This window comes from Haemorhous mexicanus, chromosome 3 (assembly GCF_027477595.1).
Source record: "Haemorhous mexicanus isolate bHaeMex1 chromosome 3, bHaeMex1.pri, whole genome shotgun sequence".
Taxonomy (NCBI): Eukaryota; Metazoa; Chordata; class Aves; order Passeriformes; family Fringillidae; genus Haemorhous; species Haemorhous mexicanus.
This window is the reverse complement of record NC_082343.1, coordinates 37,098,035-37,122,256: the sequence shown is the minus strand read 5'-3', so window position 1 is coordinate 37,122,256 and position 24,222 is coordinate 37,098,035. Positions and strand designations below refer to the sequence as shown.

Genomic DNA, 24,222 nt, shown 5'->3' with positions numbered 1-24,222 from the left:
CTAAATAAGGGAGGTATAGACAGACATTGTCAAAGACATTAAAAGCACAACAAAATACATATTTACCACATGTTTATTACTATGGTTTAGGTTTATTTAATAGCTTCAAAGAGCAGTGCTTGCAGACTGCATTTTGGTTACAGCAGCAATTTTTCTTATGCAGTTATCTCCCTGCTTCCCTCTTCAGTACCTCAAGAGATTTTTCAGAGCTTGTTTATCTACATGTAATTTTCTTTTGAAAAGAGAAAAATGGATTTTTGGGGTTTTTTCCCCCCTGTAGATTTTTTGGTGGAGCCTATCTTGAAGTTCCTCTCAAATTTCAGTTTTGCAGTGTTTCTTTTTTCTCTAATTCTTAAATTAAACATAGTATCTGACCTCAGCCTCCTACTTCCTCTCTTTCAGTCCTTCTGTTAGCAAAGGCCTCTGTAAAAGCCATCTGCAAATGAGGAGATGCACAAAAATAATGTCAGCCCTCAATTCTTCAAGAGGGCAATTTATATTTTCTTGTAAGAGCAGAAAAATGAGGGGTTTTTTTTGGTTAGCAATTCAAAGTGAGCAGTTTAGTAAATGGCCGGGAAGAAAATCTCTGTGTTCAGTTATCAGTAAGGATTTAATGCAGTGGTTGGAAGCTAGTGGAGAGCCTGGGTCAAAAACTGGTCTGGTGCATCTGGGGAAAAGTCCAGAGGACAGATAAAAAGCCACATATACAGCTGAGTGTGCCTGCTCTCATCTTATTATCTATTTATCTCTGGTTGATGCACTAAGAGCAGAATGTCCCTCCAATATCTGGGGAAAGAGGAGAAAGAAAAACCCCTGGATATGTTTCCATGGCCTGTGAGGAGTCCTACATAGACTTGAGCCTAGGCCATCAACTATTATCAGGATAAAGCTAGATGTAGGATCCCAGTGAGCAAAAGGTAAGTGATGAGACAATGTCCAGGGAGTTGTCTAACAGGCAGCCAATTACAAGCAGCACCATCTGGCCACCCCTGCAATCAGTCTCTACCTTATGTTTTAGGGCTGTACCTTAAACTTCTGTCCCTTGTGGTTTTCAGAGTGGCTGCAAGTAGATGATGGAATTAGTGGATCATCTGTTGGAATCACCACTGACTCCTTGGCAAAAGTGACTGTCTGTACATTTTGTATGGACTAATTAGCTGCTGGAAGATCTATTCATTGTGGCAACTCTCTTTTTGAAATTGGCATTTACTAAACACTTGGAATATTTTAGTGGAGAAGTAATCTTTGGCTTTAAGAGTTGAGGTAAAAAAACCTGACACTTTACCTTGCTATTCTGCTTTGTGCAAACCATCTGACAGCAGAGCCTGCAAGGCTAGGAAGGTAAATTTAAGCTTTGTGCTACTCCCACTGCACCCCCTCCTGTCCCTTCCCCACCTACTTAAACAATGATGCTTCTTCTCTCTCTTTTGTACTGTCATCCAACGCCAAGCAATAATTTGGCTTCTTTGCATTTGATTTAGCTGTTTCCTGCCACTCCTTTGTCCTGATGTACTGGAGTGTGCTTGGGGACAAACCTGTGAGCAATTAGGCAGAACTCAGATGTCTCCAAGTGCAGCCTGGAGAACTCAGTTATGATCAGAAAAACTCTGGTGGTAGCAAAGGGGTTGGTAGCATAAGCTACCAAATTTATTTTCAATTTTCTGATAGCTTTGATTCTAATATTCACTTTAAAATAAAAAAAACCCCAAACTTATTCAAGAGGATGAATAAATACGTTGATAAACTGGTGAAAAAAAAGAAGCTAAGATTTAACAGCATCACCCAACCTGAAGGGAGCTAATTCTGGCTTTCAGTACTTTAGAAAGATTGTTTTCACACCCATGGCAATTGTTACGTGACTGCAAAAAAATCCCCATTGAAAAGGAAACCACCGTTTCCATACCTTCAGCTAATGTATGCCTTTGAACCACAGCCTGGCTCTCAGTGCAGTGAATAAAGTGAAGGAAGAAAAGGGGTAAGAAAGTGCAGGTGGTGAGCCCTGCCAAGCACAAAGCTTGTGACACCAGAGGGCAATGTTCTCTTGTTATATTGGTTGTGGTATGAAACCACAAGCCTGAAAAAATCTGCATCACCGGCAAAAGCTCTTTTTAAAAAACACAGTTTTGAAAAATTGTGGATGTTTATGGCACTGTATGCTAAGATAGACTATCAGTTCTGAAGCTTTGCAAGACACACAGGTACTGTATCAATTTTTATACTGGATCACATGTGCAATGTCAGCAGACATGCAGTGTCAATGGAAGCTGAAAATCTCAATCACATCTGTGCTCTGGCTGAACATGGTATAACAAATTCATGTTCACTTCCTTCTTTGAGTTCACAAAAAAAAGGATCACAAGTCCTTCTTCAGCTGAAATGGAAAGCAATTGCTTGTGTAGCCACTTGGTAAAAATTAAGGTTCTAATAAATTAATAAGCGTAATTGACATTGAATGAAAAGTTAAAGAGTCAGTAATGCTATGTTCTTCTTTAATAAAAGTATTAAAACAAGCATGTCCCCTTTTCCCTTGTGCCATTTCTACAGTGGTCTATTAGCTTCTCCCTTCCCTCCAAATGAAATAAGACAGCACTGTTGGCTGCCTGATCAGGGCTGTGCTGGAGCTTGTTGGAGCCCTGGGAAGACGCGTGTGCCTGGGCAGAGCTGAGGCCCCAGGCAGTGGGCAGCCCTTCTGGGGCACCATGTCTGTTTGACCTTTTTTATGCAGGACGTGAGGGGCAATTTGTCTGTAACTGGGTAATTAGATGTGTTCAGTGAACAAACATCTTGTGCAGAAATTAAAGGTAAATCAGAGAGATATTATGAATGGCCTCAGGCAGGTGTGAGCGCGGTATCTCTCAAACACGATTTAAACATGGCAGTGCCAATTGCTAATTTGCTGGTTTCTGTTTGTTACCTGCTGAGCCAGAAGCAGACACCTAAAAATGGGGTTCACAAAGTTTTAAAGGGTTAGATTTTTCTGAAGGGACAAGAACAGGAGTGTGGAAATTCACAGAATCACAGAATAAGCTGAGTTGGAAGGGATCCACAAGATTCATCAAGTCTATCTCCTGGCTCTGTGCAGGACATCCCAAAGTCACATTGTGTCCAAGAGTGTTCTCCAAACACTTCTTGAGCTCTGCCAGGCTGGTGCTGTGACCGCTTCCCTGGGGAGCTGTTCCAGTGCCCAGCCACCCTCTGGGTGAAGAACCTTTTCTTAATATCCAACCTAAACCTCCCCTGACACAACTCCAGGCCATTCCCTCAGGTCCTGTCACTGGGAACCACAGAGAGGAGATCAGTGCCTGCCCCTCCTCCTCCCCTCATGAGGTAGGTGTAACTGCAGTGAGGTCTGCCCTCAGTCTCCTCCAGGCTGAGCAGACCAAGTGACCTCAGCTGTTCTCATACAGCTTCTCCTCAAGGCCCTTCACCATCTTACAGCTCTGCTTTGGACACTCTCTAATAGCTTTTATGTCTTTCTTATGTTGTGGTGCCCAAAACTGCACACAGGGCTTGAGGTGAGGCCACACCAGTGCAGAGCAAAGTGGGACATGCTGGCTGTGACCAATGAGTCACTGTCTTTCAGGTGCTTTTCAGTATCTCCCAGAATAATCTCTGTATGGGTCTGGCTTCATCCTGAAAAATCTTAAACTTTCTTCCCCTTCTGGGGATGGCCCAACTGCTTTGGGCAAAAGTAGGATGGACATTGAGGTGGCAGAGAAAAGGCAAGACAAAGCCCAGAGGATGGGAGCAGAGGTGCTTGGAGTTATTCAATGGCTTATGCCCAGGTAATACCTCCGTGGGTATGGCTGCTCAGCTCCAGAAAACAGAGCTGAGGGGCAAACCAGAGGAATTGTATCCTGGAGTGGAGAAGGTGATGAGGTGTGATGGCTGGGTGTTTCTCCTGGTGAAAGAATTACAGAGCATCTAGAAGAAGCAGCTGGTAATGAACTGAAAATCAACAAGGTTTTCCTAGATATTGTGAGTGCTAGGAGTTTACACTGATTTGTGGAAAACAATGCAGTACAGTAAGAACTATTTAACAGATAGATAATGCTTTTTCCTCAATGACCCATTAACCACAAAACTGTGGAGCTGTGAGTAACTAGTGGGAAAGCAGAAAAGTGGGCTATCTTGTTTCTGTCCTCTTCCCTAGGTACCTGCTATGGCACCCTGATGGAGACAGCCCTGCAGGAGAGGGACTGCAGATTTGAGCTGGTACAGGTAAAGCTTATGAATTTAATTCTACTTGTTCTTGCTTTTCCACTTTGTACTGGATAATGTCATTCCCTGATTTTGTAGAGGAAGGACAGGGAGAGTATGCATAACTTTGGTTAGAGGTTAAGTTACTTGGATCTTTTACCTCTCCCAGCCATCCACAGCTGCATCAAGCACATATTATCATTTTGTCTTAATTATCACATTATCTTCTGGGGGACTTAAAATATCTCCTTATGGCTTTTGAACTTAACTGACCTCACTTACGTGCAGGGATTATGTAGGGAACTTTGAAAGAAACACTAATTAAAACTCTGCGGATAAATGGAAAGGGGGATAAAATGTAGTAAGGCTTGGTCAGAGGCACATTGTGTCAGGCTATCCTGATGCCTGTCTAATCAAAGATTGATAAGAATCTTCATTCATGTTTTTTTTTAAAAAAAAGCAAGCTGTGATTCTGTAGACAAAAGCAGATGATCAAATCTATCTGACCTTGAGCAGAGCACCTGACGCAGTGTCACATGGGAAATTATCAGCTAAAACAGTGAAGCTGGAGATTATTACAGGAACTGTGATGTGGTAAGGAGCTCCCTAAATGAGAGATGACAATGAGTCATGCTGTGAGGCAAATGATCAAGCTGAAAGAGGTTACTAGACAATTTTCTCAAGGACTCTCTGGACAAAGTTTGTTTACTATTTCTAATAAAGACCTTGGCATAAAAGACAGGAGCATGAAAATTAAGTTGACTGACACATCTAGGAATCATCTATGGCGCATGGCAGCTTCAGAATCTTGTACACTGACATGGTGTGATTTTGAGAGCAACAAGGGTAGAAATGGGTACAGCAGGACACAGGCTAAAGACACACATCTTGGGGCTAGCATGAGTCTGTGCTAGGATCTCAGTGGTAGGAAAGGACATTTGGGAAAACATCTTTAACTTCAAGAAGTCAAAAGAATTTGGCTTAGTTAGGAATGTAAGATGATGTCTCGAATGGGGCAGGAGAGGGTGGTTCTCTCCCATATGCATGTCCCAGAGGACACTGCTGGAAACTGGAGAACTAGTTAACCCAAATGAGGTACTTATGATAAAACTATTTGGGATGAATCAGCCATAATTCAGTTGCAGCTGCCAAAAGGAAATATTTCTTAAGGAGAAATATCGATGGACCCATATTCTAGACAGAAAAGTAAGGAGAGGAAAAAAATCTCATTTTAAGATTCATCGTACAATAATGTCAGCATCAATGACTGAAACTGAACTCAGTTGCTCAAAGCACTCATCCATTCCTTCCATCTTTGCAATTATTTGGTTATAGTCAGTCCTGCTTTTATTCAAAGCACACTGAATTCTTTCAGTCAGATTGAGCAGGTTGAATGGAGAGAGTTGCTGTTCCAAATGCCTGTTGACACATTAACTAAGATACACACCCAGATAGGAATTCAATCAGGTCTCATACCACCCTTGGAATAATAAATAAATGGAGAAAGACAGAATTTTCATTCTTTTCTCCTTCCAAATTCTTCTTCCTGCCTCTTGGTGATGTGTTTTTCCTTTCAAGCCACACTGAGATAAAAGGTGCACCAAATGTCACAGAGTGTAAGGGCAGGACAGATTGCTTCGGCTAGCCCAGGTGACCCTTGGCATTTTTCAAGGCTGTGTGGTACATCACTTATACTACCTTATCTTATAGTGTCTCACGTGTGAGGAAACTTTCCTGTCTGACTGTTCAGAGGGCACTCTGGTAGTCACACTCTCACCACCAGGGACTGCACTGCTGGGACTGAAGCCCCATCAGTGGGTGGCTCTGGTGAGCCCATGGGTGCCCTGCTTGGCTCCCTGCATACACCCAGCACAGTCACACAGTCAGATCAGATTTTGTTGTTGGCTGGGTTTCTCTCGCATCCTTAAAGCAATTTATTCATGATGCAGTAACACAGGAACAGCTCAAGCTGAGTGCCTCCAGGAAGGGATACCAAATAAAGTAACCCCTGGGTTTTATGCCTTCACAGTCTATGCACATGAAAGTCTGGGCTCGGGCTCTTGCTGCTGAGTCCTCAGCTTCTGCTGTGTCTTTCTCAGTCCAGTCACCTGGCTTCGCCACAGGTCCCCATGCCCTTTTTTTGTGCAAAGGGTCCAGTTCATGGCCTCTTGCCTGGGGCTCCTGCCACCCAGAGCTCAATTTGCAGCTTGCACACTGTGCTGCCTGCACTGAATGTGTTCCTCACCATCTCGTCTAGCACCAATGACCTGCAGGGCTTTTCATGTCCCTCAGAAGAAGAATTTGATTATTTCTGTACAGCACAGAATATCCAAATCATTGTAGATGCTTTCCATGTTAAAGAACTGTCCTTAAGTTGATTTATGTCCCTAAAATATTTCATTCAAAGTTATTCAGTACTGCTGGCATATTTGAGACCAAGAACTTTTCATATCATAATTATTATTCCTGCTAATCTGCATTTTGTTAATCCCAAATTATATACAGTGACAAACATACACACACATATATATGTGATATATAATAGGTATTTTGTTGTTGCTGTTGTTTCCTAGCTAGATGACTCAAAGACCATCCAAGCAGTTTGAAAGAAACTACTGACCACTTCCCAAACAAATACTTCTGTTCTGTGGCTGGGTTGGGTTTTGTGACAAATTTAATTTCCTCAACTACTTTTGACTACAGAAGTGTTCTGCAGACCGGTGTTCACTGAAAATGGCTGGTGCTGTGCTGCAGGTAAAACTGGAAAGGGCCCTGCATTTTAGTCTGAATGTTCAATTGCAGACCCCTCCCTCCTCAGCTTTACAGTTTTGTAACACTGCTGATAGCAGATTTAGTCAAAACTTTTAATCATCATCCTTGGTCACTCTTAATCTTGTCAGCTCATGAGCCACTTCTATAAATTGTTCCCTTGAGCAGAGAGTGGTCACAATTGCTGCTGGCCTGGGTAATTGCTGCTATGTTGTATCTGACAATCATGATATGTGACCCTCATTACACCACCTTCCACTGGAGGTTGTCACAGCACACAATGAGAGAAAGAAAGGGTACCTGACTTTCCCACATCTGTGCAGTGTGTGTGTGTTTTATGAAGACTAACGTGCACACCTACAGATACAAGTTAATCTAATTCTTCATTGTTCTCAAACTGTGGGCATGATTAACACATTCCAAATGAGAATCTTGTTTGTTTAGTTTTACATGTGTACAGCAGAACTAGGGAGAATAGAAGAAAATGACATCAAGTGCTTCTTTGCTGCATCTCCCAGGACTTCAGGAAATAAAACCCTGCAAGGATATAGACACAGTTTCTTGTTGTGCAGGCATTCAGAACAATACTGCGTACCATCTGTTGAAATATAGTAACAAGACTACATGGCACATTTCCATGTGATTTTTGTTTATTCCAAACACTGTAGAAAAACCAGAATCCTTTGAGGAATGGGAAGAATCAAGAAGCAGTGAATTTTCTGTGTGAGAAAAGCAAGGTTTTCTATATGAGCAAATGTGAAAAGGAAAGCAAATGGGAAAATGAGCTGAGAAAAATGGTGGAAATTCCTGAGTATGGATGGTTCTCCCCTTCTTTATGTAAAATTTTTAGGTGACTAGCATATTTAAAGCCCCCATGGGATATTGTCAAAGTAAAGATAACCACTGAATTAAAAGATGGAGAGCTGAATGAAAATTCCCCCCAATATATATTATCTTGGACTGTTTTTTGCGAGCCTTTGGCATAGTCCCATGTGGAATCCAAGCAAGGTGACTTCAGAAGCCACTTAAGAACTTTCTTAGCAATCACATTTGTGAACTGTGTGCCTGCTGTCTGTCTGTTCCCATAGTGGCTTATTACTTGCTGCCTGCTTTAGGTGCTCCTTAATTTCACAGATAACTGCATCTCCATGTGAAAAGTTTTCCAAAGAACCTGCTCCCGACTGTGCCCAGAATGGCAAACAAAGGGTTGAGCAGCCAGGCCCCAAAAGTTAAGTGAGATGCTAAGGGCACACAAGGTGCAGTTATGAAAGGTTTTCCTTACATGCAGGTGGTGGCATCATTGAAGTCTGTGTATCTGAGGGCAGCCAGCTGGCTGTGCACTGTCACAGGACAAGGCAGTGGTTCCACTGCCCTTGGCCAGGAAAAGTGTCAGTGATGCCATGGAACTGCCATCTCAACTACATGTCTATTTTGCCACAAAGAAGAAAACAGTGGCTTGACAATTGAGGGGGTGAGGAGAGGTGCCTTTTTTCTCACACAGTTATTAACCTGCAGTACTACAGCTCTGCTGCCTTTATTGCTGCCCTGGAGTTTTGGGTGGTGGGATGTGTCTGACTGTGCTGCTTTTAGCTCTGCCCCAGCTGCTTTCACCCCCCAGTAGATACTCCTGGCTGTACAGCTTTGGGCCAGGGTTAGATTGTTAGATTAGGTGTCTCTCAGATGGTTGTAGCATGAGGTAGCATGAAAAGAGGAATTTATTTGAACATCTCTGGCCAATGTAGAATTATTCCCACTGCAAAGATATTGAAATGGAGGAATAACATTCCAGAAGCCAATTTTTCTCCCTTATTCCTTCTGTTTTCTCTCCTGGTGTTCACTTTGTTGCTACATCCTTTAGTTGTTCTCATTGCCTCCTCCCTTGCCATTATGCCTGGTGCAATATCCCTGGTGTTACATGTCTGAGAGGGTGAGAGAGGATACTGCTGATGCCAGAATCAGTCTCCCAGATGCATAAAATCCTGTAGCCATGTGTATATTGGCTGTGTGTACTAGCCGCAACAGAGACCTCACCAGGAGCAGAGCAAGGGAGCAGCCAGGTGTTTAAGGATGTTTAAACTTACCAGAGCACATTTTCACTGTGAACAGAAGGAAAAGTCTTATTTTATATCTCCCCAGCAAATATGGTTTTTTTTGCAAGATTGCATTAATCATGTTTTTCCTCCAGCTCTTAACTGTGGGGATACACCTCTCAACAAACAAGGACTGAAGCTTTCTTTGTTGTCTCATGATCTTGAGAGGCTGCAAAATGCCAAGCTTTCACATGGCACCCCTGTAAAGTCTCTGTTCTATTTGCCTTTATTTCAGTGTCTACAAGCAAAGGTTTGTGTTTATGAGAATTTATGGTTTATTCTATGCTTCTTCTCATTATTTTGAGATCTTGTTACTTGGGCACCAAGCACTAGAGAGGGAACCTAGAGAAACAATGTGCAGTGTGAAAAGGGAGAGAGCATTTTTTCTTGAGAGCATTCACATCTTGGAATATGCAGATAGCAGGTTTTTGTTCCCTGCTGGAGGGGGTACTGACTCCTTGACACGATTCATGGAGGAATTAAGCAGAGTCATGAGGCTGAGATTGCTTGGTAATGGAGAAGTGATTATCACAACATATGAGCTGCTGGCAGTGGGTCTCACTGCGATTGCCATCAGATCTAGGAATGAGCTCTGCAGGCCCTCCTTTCAGTGAGGATGCTGCTTGTTTTCTCTGCTGGTTGCTTGCTTTGGTTTTTCCCATTTTTCCTTGCCTTAAAACCTCTTTGGAATAAACAGTGACATGCCAGAAAACTTTCTTACCACTATCATACTTATAATAAAAATAGATGGCACTGGGGATCAAAAATGATGGAGCAGAACAGACAGTGGGATCATTAGCTTTAGGCTGAGACCTGGGCAGGATGCTGTGCCTGTGGGCTGAGGCATTGGGGTGTGCAGCAAAACCGTTAGCCTTGATATCCAACATTTAATCTTGAATCTTTTAGTCTATAAATGTTTGATCCAGTATATTTATCAACTCACATAAGATCAAATACTGCTTGGTAATTAATTTGGCAAAGAACAGGAATCCATCAATAACTTCAGTGTGTGAATATATTTGCTTTGCTATCGCTGTTTCTCAGACTAAAGTCACTTTGACAAGATTGATGCAGCCCTTGATCTTAAATATAAAGATATTCATCTGGAAATAAGAATAAGTAAACAACAAAAATTAAAATCCAATGTAAAAATATTTTATTATTTCTATAATTTTTTTTTTTTGCCTTAAAGTATTGAAAAGTTGATTACTTTGCTAATGGTACTGTGAGAGTTTCTTACTAGTGCAAACAGGAATTATAGCCCTAGACATTTTGTGCCTTTGGAAATATTCTCTTTCTCTACTTTGGAGCTCAGTAGTAATGAGTAATTTTCTATATATGCTGTAGCACAGTAATTGTGCTGGTCTGAGTCTGTTATGTTCAGATTAGATTAAACAGAGAAAATTGGTTCTTATCATAATGCTTCATTAAAATTTTAGAAGTAGGACAATACCAAATGAGAATTTGACTTTATTATCTGCAGAAATATGAAGACAGTTACATTTATGCTATTTATCATATCCAATTAGACTGTGCTTATGAAAAGAAAAGAAGGGTTAGTCTTCAGTGTGACTTTTCACAAACGTATGTGATATTTTGTCATACAAACTGCCAGCTGACAGCCTTTGTATCTCTGGGGTCAGGTTAAGCATTGGCTGGAGAGCTCATGTAATGCATTGGTACTACTGGCAGTAACAAATTTCACTCCTGAAGAATTAAAGTATTGCATTTTTGTCTTTTTTTTTGAAGCTGCTCCTGCTGACTTTAAAGTTGGTGGAAGATTAGCCATTCATTTCACAGCCAGGAATGCCAGACTCTCAAAGCGTACTTTGATTTGTTCTTAGGTCTACCTCATAAGTATGAATTTCCACACTTACCCAAACCAGTCTGGAAAACTCCTGGAAGGAGAGTGCTGTGTTGTAACGATAGCTCTCACTTCTGAAAGCGAGAGGGAAGAAGCCCAAGGGATCACTCTTGGACAGCAGCTCTGCAGTCTTTGCACAGCAGCAAATCTGTTAAGCAATTAAACATACATCCTTTCATCTGTGATGTGCTTTCATGTGATCTTAAATTTCATAAACTGCCAAATTAAGAATTCAATAGTAAGTGGTAAATTGCAGTCCTTATTTTAACAACCAACAATTAGTCTAGCAAATGACGGGGTTTGATCTGCCAAAGCAATTTTGGACATTCACAAAAAAACAGTGACACAAAATATTGGTCATAATGAGCCTCAGCTCAGAAATCTGTTTATTGTACTGTTAGTGAAAAATCTTTAGGTAATGGTAATGCTATAATTTGGTAGTCCTAGACTGGTCTACAGGAAGCCCGGTCTCTCCCATGCTCATTATTCTCAGTAGAATGAACAAGAAAAAGTGGGAATGTTTTTCCATGGCTGTGTGGGCTTTGGCACAGCCTGCCACGCAGCAAGAAGCTCACTTGGTGTTCCAATCTGAAGCCAGGTTTTCTGTTGGGCCTCAGTTTTCTTCTGTCCCAGCCTGCAGGTTTTAGCATGTGTAGAGCTAAAGGACTCCTTTCATTAGCTCCTCATCCTCACAAATCCCCGTGGCCCAATTGGTCTCAGCGATCAACCAGTACTTACCTCAATACACACCCTACCAAAAAACCCCAAAAAACATAAAAACAAAACAAAAAATCCCCAAAACCAAACCAAACCAAAATTTAAAAAAAAATTAAAAAACCACCAAAAAAAAACCCCCAAAAAACCCAACAGAACAAAACAAATCCACAACAAAAAAATCCTCAGTTCTGGAAGAGCAGACAGCTCCCTATGTGGCATGTTATGATTATAGCTCCTCTAGATCTGTATGCTCCACAAAAAGAACATTTTGCACTGCACAATGCCAGTTTATGATAAATTCTGCTAGTACTGAACAGGAGAAACACATCCTGCTATCCCAATATGAAATGACCCCATCAATGATAAACTTAATCTGCTAGAAGTTACTTACCTGCAGGGCAAAATAACTAAGATGTAAACATTTTCTTGCAAGAAGCCTTCTAATAAAATGATATGTCAGAAATGTGCCCAAGTCCTTTTAAACACTATAAGGGTAATTACTTGGTTATTAATTTTTGGTGGCACATTCCCTTTTTGTGAATGTTAACACTGGAATGTACAGGTCTCTGACTTGGTTGCTCTAAGAGAAAAAATAGCTGTCTTTGCCTACTGTTCTTTTCCCCCTTTCTTGGAGAATGATCTACCATTTGTAGAATAGAAATACATGTGCATCCTGAAGGAAAGTGGGCAGGAAAGAAAGAACCACCAAATTATGTGCATGTGTCATCACCAGAAAAATATCTTTTTAATAAAGAGACTCTGTATTGCCATTTAAAACTATAACCTTCAACTTAGACTTACATCCTCATGACATCAAGGGATGCATGAAATATGTAACCACTAAAATATAGAGCACTAGTGAGGTTATCAAATGTACAGAAACTCAGTTTGGAGTCATGGAACTTTAATACAAGAAAGATATTTTTACCATTTATGGGGAATAGAGATTGGAAAATGTTTCATATTTTTTAAAAAATTAGGCCTTTAGGAGAAACATCCCTTAATTATAGCAACGTAACATCTAATGGCTCCACTAAATCCCCTCTGGTTTCAAAAGTATAAATCACTTCTTAGGTTGAGTTAACAGGATAAACTAATTGCACTGCTCTCTCAGTTTTCAGCACAACCTGTTGATAAACCCTTCCTGAACTGAATCTTGTTTTAGTTACACAGTTATAGTCTACACAAGCAATATTTTTCCAAATACTCCAATATTCACAAATTTTACTTTTTTTTAAATATGCTATTCAGCCCTCTGAAAGTCATCAGTGATATTTTGAAGGTGCCATATAAATAATTGGCTCATCTCACTTGCTTTCACCACATTTTTGAACTTGCTTTGTGTCTCTCAAGCTGATTTTTGGCTTCCTCATTCTCATCACCTCATGTCAGATGCACCTTGGCCCTGACGTGAGCTGCAGGTCACCTCTTCATCCTGCCTGTACCACCCAGGGCAAAGCAGCCCGCTGTGTATAAAGTGCCAGGAAGGCTCAGGGTGTCCCAGAAGGCAGGAAGGTCCATCCAGCACAAGTGGATGGATGCTCACACTCCTGCTTCTTGCTGGTGCATAAGTGGGAGCAGAGCTGCCTGGCTTAGCTGTATTGGTGGCATCCAGATGGCAAATTTTGCCAGATAAGACTTCTCATTCCTGTTATAAGCAATTATCAGAGACTGCTCCATTTTTCAACAGAGATTGGAGGGTTAGGAGTTAAATTGTTGTGATTCTCTGCATTAAAAAAAAAAAAAAAAATCTAATTTATTTTTCCATCGATGAATCTCATAGGTAGTGATTGGTTCCCATCTTCTTACATATCTGACCATTGTATACATTTAGTTGAAGTCTTCTGGAAACACAACACACTTTAAAATTTTTTTTGTTTTCTAAACATATTTATTTAAAATTATTATTTAGTATCAACTTCATAAGGGAGCTTGCAAAGTTTAATCTTAAGCTCCATTGCAATTGAAAATGTTGGTATAAACATTGGTATAGCAGCCCAAAACTGGTCCTTTTGTGATTATTATTTTATATGACTGTATGAAAAGGAATTTAGCTTCAAAATGCCATTATGAATCATGCAACTAAACAAAAAGAAAGAAATCTAGTTTTGCACTGGAAAATCAGGTATAAGCCAACAAAAAATCCAGGATTAGCTTTGGACATGTTTTATTTTATCATAGTGCAAAACACAGAAGTATGGTGTGCTTAGTCACATACATAATCCTGCCACCTTCAGTGAGACTCTTGCAAAGAGTGCATTCTGATTCCACCAATTCAGGGGTTGTAGCATTTCATGTAACAAAGCTCTAATACACACATTTGTACAACAGGTCCTTGGGATTAAAAAAATTTGTATATCACAGTGATCTAAAATCTGTCTTGTACAGAGAATCTGTCAGAGTTTTGTGGACAGAGAAAAATTCATTTAAATATTACTAATAACTTGTAAGCAATCATTTCTATCTATAAATAAAATTAATCCTAATAGAAGAATAGGATTTTTATTAGTATTTTTATAATATGGATACACACACCTACTATTTCGACATCCACTCATTCCACCAGTTTCTTCCTTATTCTTTTTCTTCATCCTTCGCCCATTATGAAACCTTCTCCTGGACTCCTGACACCCCTTTTTAATAATGGTTTGATTGTTTGTTTTCATAGGCATTCCTCTGGACATTCTCACTACTCTGACTCCTGTACAAAGGTTAATATCTTCTCTTCTGTAAACACTTCAGCTCTTTCACTCCTCCCTACACAACGCCACATTCAACCACACACCATTAGTTCCTGACTTTTTATGGCTCCCATCTCCAAATTATCAGCTGTTTTCAGCAACAAATACAATTACAAAGTTGAGTCTTTATTGATATATAGCTACAGCATTTATGTTAGTATTTAAATGCTATATAAATGTCCTGTTCATTGAATGCAAGTTATCCCTAAGCAGGTGTGCACATCCTTTTAACTCTGCATCAGGCTGTGCAAATGTGTTTTTCAGAAGAATGGTGGACGAGATGAGAATATTCCTGACTCATTGATAAAATGCTCACGTTTCTTGTTGTCATACTGATACCAGATATAGGAAATGTCCTCATCTCTGAGGATTGGGGGCACAGGCAGTGAAATGCTTTGGGTGAGACTTGCAGCAGCAGCGGGATAAACAGCCCCTGGCAATGCCAGCGCTGCAAGGAGCTGCAGGGACAGCTCCACTTGGCCAAGTCCAAGCAGACTCCCAAGCCCAGGGAGGAGCTTGGGCACTGATGATTTGTTGCAGTGATGTGCTGGCTCTTTGAAAACACTCTGTGAGCTAAATGGGAGCTCAAGTCAGGCAGAAGTGCAGCCCTTTGTAAGAGGTGACCAGAGCCTCAGAGGACTGTGTCTGTGACTCAAGAATGTAACACTGTTTCTCTTCCAGCTTGCTCACTCTGTCACATTGCCCTTTTTCCTATTTGGCACCTTAAAAGTTCACTGCCAGAGCACTGCTACAAACTTAGCATGTCATTTTTTCACTTGATTCACAGGTTTTCACGTTTCTGTGGTGTTTCACACAGATCACTGGATAAGATGCCTGAAACAGCTCTTGATCATATGATTAGTGAATTGTCTACTCAAATATTTTGTTGTCCACACCATTAGAAACAAAATTTTTACTCCTTTTTTATTTTCCAGTAGATAAAAATAGGACCTGGAGGAAAACCAAAATAAATATTATCTAGATAACATATCTAAATTATATTCTACCTTAGTTTTAATGCATGTTTGTGTTAGTAAACATGTTTAAATATTAGTATCTTAAAAGCAACAGAAATCCAAATGCTTGAATATTTCCATGTTCTTCCTTCTCTTTGCTATGGTCCTACAGACTAAATTTGAGCAGAACTTTTAAGTAATTTTAGTCCCTTGGGAAAGTTCATTCTTCCTGGAGAATGCTTCCTTCACAGAAAAATGGTGTCAACTCCCATTTTACCTTAGTTTGAATAGGAAAGGTAGAAAAATCAAAGTTTTCAAGCTGTGTTTTCCAACAGTGATGGTGTCCTGCTGGTGCCTTGGGACTGAGGGACTGTGTGAGCTGCAGAGCACTGCTTTGCTCAAGCTGGCATTGAAGACATTCAGGAGCAGTTCTCAGGATTACATGTGTAAAACTAGGACAAACTAGCAATGCTGGTGCACCTGTGCTTCTGTACAGGTAATAGCTCTTTTCCAGCTGTACCTTCAAGTAATGAGCCCCATGGGACAGAATTATGTTATCATCTGGTACTGCTACTGTCTGGTGCTTTAATAATAATTCACAATATGATTTTCTTATCCTTTTAATGAGGTGTTATTTCTCTTTTTAATGTACATACAGTGCTTTTCTTCCAGACATTATGAAATACCAAAAACCAGCCTACAGTATTGTCATTAGAAGAGACACAATTAACAACTAAGAAAGGAAATGAACAGCCTGCAAGTTTTGAATCTGAGAGAATACAAAACCCATTGTGTGCAGGAGTGACAAGGCAGTGCAGAGTGACAGCAGAGCCACGAGTGTACCTGAAAGCATGCTTGTGAGACTGCAGTAGTTCATTCCATAAGAAGTGAGTGTCTGCACTGAACTTAGGATTCTGAGAAAGATAAAAAATCCTTTTTGACATGTTAGATGAGTGTCTCAGGCTTCAGGGTGAAAAGTTGCATTCGTAAGATTAAAACTTACAGCCCTCCTAGAGGCACTGAAGTGAATTACGATGACTTTTACAGGGCTCTGTCACAACTCTGTTGATACTTTGTCAGTTTAATTGCTGACTTTAATAATCTGGCTTGTAAGAGGTTTCTTTTGTTCTCAAATATTATTTTCTCTTCAGCTCTAATCATTAATTGCAGTAAACAGCAATAAATAAAATCAAAATTATTAAAACTCAAAAGAGTTAATAGTTTGACTCATGTAATCAGGCTCATGATTGCACAACAAACTGCTGACAGTCTCTGGTTCTTCATGGAAAGGTCTGTGAATTCCAAATGTTATTGCAATGCCTATTTGCTAGAAAATATTTATTGTCTATCCTCACAATTAATTGATTTCCTGCTGCTTATTCTGCAACAAGAAATTAGATTATGGCTGTTTGTGATGTAAAACACCATTTGGCAGTTTACTCACTGAGAGTAAACATAGTTATATTAAATTATGCGTAAAGATGACTAGCACCACAGAAATGCCCACTGAAAATTCAGAGCCCATTCTTTGCTATCTAATCTCTATAGACAGATTTAGACTTAATTCAAAAGTCTTCTGCTGCATTTTACTCTGGAGCTTGTGTCCATGTGAAACCACAAGGGATGGAGAGTGAGCCCATGAACAGATTTGGATGTAAGTAAGTCACAGCCTGCAGAGCATTTGCTTGGCTGTCTCTGCCATTACCAGCATCTAATTAACACATTTACAGGAGCAGGGACCTCTGAAGAAAACGTGAACTGAAAAAGCAGATTACCTCTATTAGGGTTTATTGACTCCATGAGTTCTGGATTGGGCAGACCAGCAGTTTGCAGATAGAGCAGGATAAGATCCAGACTATTGTGGGCATCTCTGCATGCCAGGATCCTGGGAATAATTACCCACATGCAGAGTCACTGCCTGACTCATGAAGATTGGGTCTAGTATCTCAAATGCTGGACCAGTTCTAGGATTATTTTCAAAACAGGGACTTATGGCTCTGTGTTTTAAATCAGTCCTGATTAACCTCTGAGTATGCAAGTTGAATTACCTAGGTTTTGCTTTCTGCAGCCATTACCAAGCCAATCACCACCATACCCAGGCTGCATTTGTAATGTGTTACTGGGAAAGGGTCACTTTGGCACAGGCCCAGTACTTTCAAGATCTGTATTGAAGGAAGTACTTAGCACCTCACTGGTGTATTGCTAGTTATTTTGCATTCTGTGATGAGAGTGACCTCTGTTAAGGACTGAGTAATGCTATTTCAAGGTTTTGACTCTATATTTAGAGGTCAACACAGATAGTTCTTGAAAGTGCTTTAATTAAACTCTTATTCTTAAAAGAAAATTTGCAATGGGTTAGCTACAGTGGACTCTTTCCATTGCAGAGAAATCTTCAAGGTGGAAAGAATAATAGTGAAAATGACCTTCGTTTTCTCGCTTTGAGTGCAGTGGTGTCTGGCTGCTGCATGGGACCACCACTGAGTTCAGACAGAACCCAACACAATGCAATTCTCTGAGGGAAAACAGGACTCCATTCTGTTAAGCACAGACATTGTGTGTGCTTTTCTGCAGAATGAACAGCTCCTTTTTGGACTCTGCTAAAGAAACACTTTTTCTCAGAAATAATATCCTTTGCCCCCTCATTTCACTTTTTAAAATCTTATTTGCAGTGAAAGCTGGAAACTTTATTGTTTTTTGAAAACACTGAAACTTTTAATCAAAAGAAAGACAACTAAGAAAATAAAACAGCATCAAAGCTGAAATATTGTAATGGATGTTTTATCCCTTTTTGGTTTAAAAAAATGCCTTTTCCCTTGAGACAGACTTTCTGAAAAAAATATTAACAGAGCCATCACTTACCTTAAAAATATAGGATGGTAACAGCAATCTTAGGCTTTACTCTATAACAGTAATTTAACAAAACTGACACTCTCCTGCTGATTCACTGCTGATATGGTCTTGCTACTAGGCAATTGTCTTAAGCTCAAAACAGAGGAAAATTCTGAGGCTTTGAGGACTGCATCATGGTGTGACAAGTCCTCTCTTTTGGTGCTGGTATTCTGCAGATGGATTTCTGCTCCTGGAAGGCTTTAGTCATCTGGCTAGAGGAATATTTAGGTGTGTAACCACTCAAGACAGCTCTACATCACTGGAAAAATAAAATTTACCCAAGAAGACAAGGTTCATCTCTAACTTGAAGAGTTAGGTGTTTGCCTTTGACCTCTTTCTCACAAAACAACAGGCTAATTTTCATGAGGCACAGGATAGACCAAAAATTAAGTATAGGGACTGGTATTGTACCCTTGGTGCCTTGTGCCCACTTGGATACCACCATGCAGGTAGAAATATGTACAGAGTAATAAATGGTTAAAACTTTAGTTTGTTTCCAAATTAATTTTACTTCACTAGAATGTTTCCTCTCTTAGGCAGGGTTTTATCCTGGAGAATGTTATCAGAGTTTGTTGGACTGGAAATCGAAAAAAGTGAGAGAAGACTATAAATTATTAGAATATTTTTCTTTTATTCATTCTTTTTTGAAGATATCAAACTTCTTCTGAAACAATTCCAAACCTCCTGAAATGGAATTTTCGTAGGTCAATAATAGAAAATTTACAACTAATAAACTTTGGGGCAAGGAAGAAGGTAACTATTTTCTAGTATTTGGTTTGTTAAAAAATCAGTTGGTGAAGGAAAACTTAACTGAAATTATTTTGATTTCCTGTGTTTTGTACTTTTCAGGCCTATTTTCTGATAGAAAAAAAACCTTTCTTACCCATTCCGTCAACATCTTGCATAACTGTTATTTTGATAATCATACCTGGGTATGAAAACTATTGTTTCAAACCCCATCTTTTTATGGATTCCTTATTTAGCCTTTTGTTCTATTGGATTCTTTCCTGTGTCTTCACTGACTGTGTTATTGTGTGTGGTTTAAATTTCTCTCTGCTTACGCACAAAGATAGCAGAAGGCGTCTTGGTAAATGAATAAAAACGAGTCCATCACAGTACTCACTGAATAAGATACCCATGAAGATGTGTTCAGAAAGTGGCAGCAGGCAAGAGCTGGGACATGATCACTGAAAGCAGAGACAAATGAGCTGCTGGAAACTGATTAGAATCAAGGACTGTTGAGGAAACATGCAGCGTGGGAGTGAGAGGTATTTAAACCAGAGATAAGCAGGAGGATAGATACCCTCTGTGCTCACTAGAGTGGAATCTAGGTGTCAAAAGAGAAAAAAAAAACAAACCAAAAAAAACAACTTATGTGGATTATTTACTAAGAAAAGTACTATCAAATATTTGCAGTCAAACACTCGGGGTAAAATGACCCTAGAGGGAAAAAAGAGAAGTGTTGGCTTGGCTGCACTAAATGCCATCCTGAATGAAATATTAAACAATGCAGGAAGGCCTAACAGTCCTCCTTCACATATTCCCTCCTCTCTGCCTCCCAAAAAAGAAGGAAAATAAAAGCTGCACAACTTAGAACTTGTTAAAGCTGCTTTTTTTTTAAAAAAAAACCCTCAATAAATTAGTGTTGCCAACTCATCTATGGAAGAGTAATGAGACGAGAGTGGCAGGACAATGCTGATAAAGTTTGAAACTGCACTTCTGAAATGAAATCAGATGGCTTGGCATGGTCCTATGGACAGGAAATACAAGGTTAAAAACCAGAGTGATAGACTCCAGTGCATCTTCTGTGTGTTTCCAGGGTCTGTTTCCTTTTTGATAAAATTCGTGTGGAGAGACCTCTTTCTCTAGAGGAGAAAACAGATGTAATTCTGAGACAGGTACCTAAATCTTATCATGTTTGCAGGATTTAAGAGCATCCAGTATCACATACTGTAAATATGGATTTGAAAAAGACCCTCATCCCTCTTACCATGCTCAGAAAGATGTCCTGCCCCTTCTTTAACACAATTAGTGATTTTCTGTGAGGAGTCTGTTAGGGGCAGGCTACTGGGAGAGACACCAATTCATTAGGTGCTATATTAGCAATCCACACACAGTCACAAGCCTTTAATCATGGCAGGGTTCACTTTCATCTTGTGGGTAGTGTCCAGAAGTTTAATGAAAGAAGAGTTGAATGGTTTGTTATTCCACATGCATTTCTACTGGTGCTTGTGAACAAAATATTCTGTTTTAATAAACCAATGCCAAAGTTCTTCTGCAGTCTTCAGGAGGGCTGACTAAAAAGTTAGTGCTCAAACATGATATATATTTTTTTCTTTTTAAATTTTTTTCCACAAATAATTTCCAGACTTCACTCTTGAATTTTGTTTTGTCCAGAAGAGAGGAATGGCTGAGCTTAAAATTTTCCAGAGATACTTATGGCCCTACCTATGGAAAATTTTGTGTCTTCATCCAATGGTAACTAATATAGGGATTAACAGCACCTCAATTTATTGCTACAGGGGCAATCCAGGAATATTCCAATAACAAAAGTCTTCAGACAAACTTTGCCACTCATTGCTTTATCTCCTGCATGCAGCTATTGCTGATGTTTTCCCTCCATCAGCCAGATGAAGTGTCCCATGCAAGTATGACTTTGCCTGCTCCTGGATGTGGATCACTGTGGTCTCAGGGGTTCTGTCCTTGTGATTAAATGTGAGCATCTGCAGTACAGGACTTACAGCTAGTCTTATCACTTAATACTCAATGGAGTTCATTTAGTTTATGTAGTCAGTAATGTATCTAATGCAATCCATCTTATCCTAAAGTCAATGTCTGTGTTTTCTGAATGAATCATGCTCTTAACACCATTACTCTAAGGACATCAGCCTTGTTGCAGATCCCTACACTGCCATTTAAAAAAGATTAATTCCACAGTAACATTTCATTGTATCACAAAACTGATCTATACACCTATTCATACTGCTCTTAAAACACTGTTATGGGCAAACAGGGAACACAACTGACATGTAGACAGAATAATTTATTCTCAGTCTCAATAAATTCTTGACACATAAAACAAATAGTTATTATTAGCCCAGACACAACAATAAGAAGAACAGTCATAGTCCAAAGGAACACAGGAAAAATCCCCAAAGAAACCCACCTTGTTAACAACGCAGTTAAAATATTTAATTAAAAAACCCTCAGAACCTGCAAAGGCCAAATTTCCTCTCACCTACCTGGTTGGTTCACTATTGTTATGGTTACTCATTGTCTGAGTCACCATGTCACAGCTTCAGAGTTCTTCCAGAAGGGGACGGGGATATCAAGAGTCACTGGTGCCCTGGAGGCACGGCACAGAAAGGGTTTGATACTGGTCACAATGACACCTTCTTTCTTGGTGCTGCAGTCTCCTGAGGGCTATTCATCTCTTGTTTCCTGACATGACACATATGTTTGTATATGCTCTCTCCTTTCCTTGCTTGTCAATTCTGTTTCAGTTGTCTTTGCTGTCCCTGATTTGCCCGCTGCACTCCTGCTGTGACCAGTGGCAGTCACTGTGATTTGTGTTTGCTGTAGGGGACCTCTGATATCTACCAGTGCTGGTGCTCTTCCACAGCTTGTTTTATTCTAGAATTTCTGCCACAGAACACAGCTACTGGGTATTGTTATTAACAATAACCATTAACCACATCGTTGCACAAGATTAAATGAAATAAAAACCAGTTTAGGGAACAGTTACATAGTTGCCAGACAATTGCTATCACAGTTTAAACAAGCTAAACCCAGCTCAAGACAAGTCAACATCAGTCCTGGGGTCTCTAACCACTATTAATGGCAATTTGCATTTCATGTGCTACAAAAGGGAGCTGAGAGCTGCAGGTGCAGTGGGGGTAGAACAGGAGTATAAACTGCAAAGAGAACTATTGTGAAATGTTTTGGCTGTGCAAAGGCTTGGGGGTCTTGTGTCGGGCTCATGCTGCAGCTGGGATGCTGCAGTTAGGATGCTGTTCATTTTTAGTACATGTGTATGGTTCAGTGACATCACTGCACTGAGCATGTCCACGGCTGAGAGTCCCTTGCCTTCCTACAGCTTTATTTTCTGGAGCACTGCCAACCATGTGAATTCTTCACTGAAAAATATAAAAATTCAGTGGGGTCAACCTCTTCTAAAATGTCCTTGTCAAGGTTATTGAACGCCAGCCAAGCCTTTCCTCTTTAATCAGTGGAAGCTGCCATTTGAGTTATGATTGTAACCTTTGCTTTACTGTGTTCAGCTCCCAGTGGGATCCCATAGAAACTGTGTTATATCCACGGGAAATTTATGTTACCTTCTTTTGGTTAAGCTTTGTTTCTTTAGGTTCTTGCTCTCTTGCATTTTAACCTCAAAATAGAAAATTATTATCCCAATTTATCTCATGCATTGTAACAGTAATTTCATCAATACTCTTAAATTTTATCTAATAGTTATAATTTAGATTTCTTCTTGCTCTAGCCAATTGCTTTTGTGAATCTGAAAAACACTGCCTGTATCTTCAATTCTCCTTGCAATAGCTTTTGGCTTAAGACATTTTAAGGAGAATTTTTTTTTTTTGACATAAAGAAAAATCAAATCTGTTGCAAGTTTGCCAAAGTGTACAGAAAAATGTATGCCTCAAATAATACCATTCCCAAATGAGCCAAGACATTTTATTGTAGTATTTTTAGGTGCATATCTTATTTTTTTTTTTCTGTTCAGAACAACTAAGTTTTTTCAACATAAACAAACACTACTGTCAATGGTGTGTAAAAGTAATAATTTAAGGCAACACTTCTCAAGCAGCTCTCTGAAGAATCTTTGTAGCATATTTTTTATAGTCCACAACAGTCACCACATGATTCTCTGTTTTATATTTCAAAAAGTAGCACTCTTATCTCAGGGAAGAAAGAAGCAAACTGGATGTCTTAGAGACAAGGGTCATCAGTGGGGCTGCGGTTCCATGAGTCATCAGCAACATATCACTTAAAGGGAAGAAGAGAACCAAATAGTACTGGTATCCCAACTTTTTCCTGATTTGGTAAGTTTTGAAAAAAGGAATGCAGATGTTTACAGAAAGAGGAAAAAGTGCCACAAAGAATTCTTGTATCATTAAAGACAACGAAAATGCATTAAAGCCTTTTCTCGAGTCACAGATTACTCTAAGCAATGAGAAACACTGCAGAGGGTGAGGCATATGACAGTTCCCCCATTAAAAAAAAATATAACAAACAAAACACCTTTTGGACCTGCTTAACGTTTTTGGAATCCAAATACGTCCATGGAAGACATGCATCCACCTGAATACCTTCCAGTATACTCTGGTGTGTCAAAAATAAAGCCCTTTGAAATCATGCTCACAGGTGTTTCAGATTTAGATTTCTCTAAGTTTCTGTGTGAATTGTTAATCATAATGCTTCCTATTATTTGTGAGATGATGTTTTGCTGTCACACAGACAGCATGAGTGACAGATTTTTTTTGTTTTGGTTTCTTTTTCAGTCTGGTCTAAATGAACTGTTTCTGAAAAACTGGTATTTAAATTCTGGGATTTGTGCTTTATTTTTAAGAAGAAATGTAGGTTCTCAGTATCTCAGTTAAGCATATGATATCTTTCTTGAGTATATCATCAAGTCAAGGAAAAGTTTGTGCTTTGAATTTAAGTGGAGAAAAATGTATCAAAACTAAGGCAGAAAACCATCTGGAACTCTTAAGATGCTAAAATACAAAGAAATATTGACTATTGCAGAAGCTACATGCCCTGAAATGATTTCAACTTTTCTTATACTCCCACTCTTCTGAATTACTTTGTTCATTATTTTTTAACTTCCTATTCATAGGTGTTGAGTTAAGGTTACTCTTTTATTGTTTAGTTTGGTGAGTAATTGTCTTATACTCCTGCTGCAATCCCAAAAGCACATGGAGGGGAAATGATGTTCATTGTTGATTTTTAAATTTTTCTCTCTTTTTTTCTTATAT

The 24,222-nt window shown here is 39.6% G+C and overlaps 1 long non-coding RNA gene across 1 annotated transcript in view; it reads left to right on the top strand.

The window, feature by feature from the left end:
- The window catches only part of LOC132325786 (uncharacterized), a 53,049-nt gene extending 29,769 nt beyond the window's left edge, over positions 1 to 23,280 (top strand). Inside the window, exons 6-7 of the long non-coding RNA XR_009486019.1 lie at positions 4,154 to 4,221; positions 23,135 to 23,280. This is a non-coding gene — a long non-coding RNA (uncharacterized LOC132325786). The remainder of the gene's footprint in view (positions 1 to 4,153; positions 4,222 to 23,134) is intronic.
- Positions 23,281 to 24,222: the final 942 nt, after the last annotated feature.